Raw genomic sequence first — 2,743 nt, forward strand, 5'->3', positions numbered from 1 at the left:
AGTAAAACTATTCAATTTGATAATAATAGAAAAAATCTTTTATCAAAACAACAGACAAAGTGATAACTTACTATTGATAGTTTTCAGAAGTATCTCCCAGATTTTCATAATTTTTTTGTTTTTATATCTCATGGGGCTTTTTAGAAACAATGAGCCATAGTTGATTTACAGTGTTGTGTTAATTTCTGCTTTACAGCAAAGTAGTTCAATTGCACATACATATATGTTGTTTTTTATATTACTGTCCATTATGGTTTATCACAGGAGACTGAATATAGTTCCCTGTTCTGTATAGTGGGACCTTGTTATTTACCCATTCTATTTATACTAGATTGCTCCAGGTAACTCCAAATCTGCACTCTCTCACTCCCTCCCATCCCCCAGCAACCACAAAGCTGTTTTCTATGTCTGTGAGTCTTTTTTTGCTTTGTAGATAAGTTTCATATTTTAGGTTCCACATATAAGTGATATCATATGTATTATCTTTCTTTTTCTGATTTTTTTATTATGATAATCACTAATTGCACCTGTGTTCCTGCAGGTGGCATTATTTCATTCTCCCGTTGTATATATGTACCACATCTTCATCCATTCATTTGTTGATGGACATTAGATTGTTTTGCATGAGGCTTTTTATTTCTATATTTATTTATGACCTTATTCTATTTCATTAAAATTTTAATGTATATTTTTGCATCGATAGTCACTATGTTACATGATTATATATTTTTAGTTATATATTCACATCTTAAAATGGTTTCTGTATGGTTTAATTTTAATATGTCTATGCGTAATTTTCTTTGAATATCCCTTCTGTGAATTCATTTAACTTCTTAAGTGTATATATTTAATATTTCCCAATATTTTGGAAATTTCCAGCCATAAATTATTCCTATAATTGTTGCCCCATTCTCTCTCTTTTACTGGGCTTAAAATTACACACACGATAGACTTTAACATAGTAACATTGGTCCCAGAATATCTTAAAAAATAATTCTATTTCTCTGTTTTACAAGGATTTCACACTTCAAATCTAATTTCAGTCATTGCCTCTTTCTTTTGTAATCTCAGTCCAGTAATTAAGCTGAAGTGTGACTTTCTGCAGAAACATAATATTTTTCATTTCTAACATTTTCCTTTTAATACTGTTTTTCTTTTCTGAGAGTTCTTAACTTTTAATCTTTTTTCTTTATCTCATAAAGCACAGTTGTGTGATTGATTTAACATCTTTGTATGGTGGTGGTGTGTGTGTGTGTGCTCAGTCGTATTTGACTCTTTGTGGCCCCATGGACTGTAGCCTGTCAGGCTCCTCTGTCTATGGAATTTTCCAAGCAAGAATACTTGAGTGGGTTGCCATTCCTTCTCTAGGAGATCTTCCTGACTCAGGGATTGAACCAGAGTTTCCTGTCTCTCCTTTATTGGCAGGCAGTCTTTACAACTGTGCCACCTAGGAAGTCCAATACCTTTGTATAATACTGCTAATTACTGAGTCATCTTGGCCTTGGCAAATAAAGATTATTATTTCAGTTGATGATTATCTTTGGAGTGGATCACATTTTGCCTGTTCTTTGTATGTGCAGTTATTTTGGATTGTAGTCTCACACTTTGCCTATTACATTGTTTAAACTCTGGATGTTATGTGCTGTGTAACTTTACCATCTGGGCCTATTACATTGCTAAAACTCTGGATTATGTTATATTCACCTTGAAAATGTGAATAATTTTCCTTAAGCTGGCAGTCAGCTCTGTGAAACACAAACTACAAGCTTAGTCTCATTTTTTTCAGGGCTGACTGAACTATCAGTTTAGTAATTTAAACCTTTGGTAAAACTGTTTTTCTTTTTGTTGGTGTTTCAATCATGGTTATCTGGTTCCAGGTTCATCCTGAAATGTGTGTATGCTTATACATGTTATTGAGGATATGCTCTTTTCTGACTCTTCAGTGAATTCCTGCATCTATCTCAGACCTGCCCAATACTTTCCCCTGTATACTGTTATTGTACAGAGTTTTCTATAAATGACAGTTCCAGTTGGTTGATGTGTTATAGGTATCTTTTGAATTCTTGCTGGTTTTCTGTCTAGTATTTCTTTCTGCTACTAAGTGAAAGTGAAAGTGAAGTTGCTCAGTCATGTCCAACTGTTTGCGACCCCATGGACTGTAGCCTACCAGGGTCCTCTGTCCATTGACTTTTCTGGGCAAGAGTTCTGGAGTGGGTTGCCATTTCCTTCTCCAGGGATATTCCCGACCCAGGAATTGAATCCAGGTCTCCTGCATTGCAGGCAGATACTTTACCATCTGAGCCACCAGGATTATTTAAATTTTAATCTATAATGGTAGATTTGCCTGTTTTCTCATATCAATTTTTTCTACATGTATTTTGAAGTTTTGTTGTTACATACTCTATTATTAATAGTTTGCAAGGACTTCAGTAATAATGTAACATATGGTAGAAAAAGACAACAAAAATATATTGTCTAACAGTTCTGGATGCTAGAATTCCCAAATAAGATGTTGGTAGATTGGTCCTCCTGAAAAGAGGAAGCTGAGGAACAATCGCTTCCATGCCTCTTTCTGAGCTTCTATTGTAGTCAGTATCCTTGGTGTTCCATCACTACAATTGAGATCTCTAGTTTCTGCCTGCATTATCATCTGGCAATCTTTTTCCTCTATGTCACATAATTTTCTCCTTATTTGCGTCTGTCTCTGCATCCAAATTTACCCTTTTTATAAGAACAATTATGC

The sequence above is a fragment of the Ovis aries genome, chromosome 3 (assembly GCF_016772045.2).
Source record: "Ovis aries strain OAR_USU_Benz2616 breed Rambouillet chromosome 3, ARS-UI_Ramb_v3.0, whole genome shotgun sequence".
Classification (NCBI taxonomy): Eukaryota; Metazoa; Chordata; class Mammalia; order Artiodactyla; family Bovidae; genus Ovis; species Ovis aries.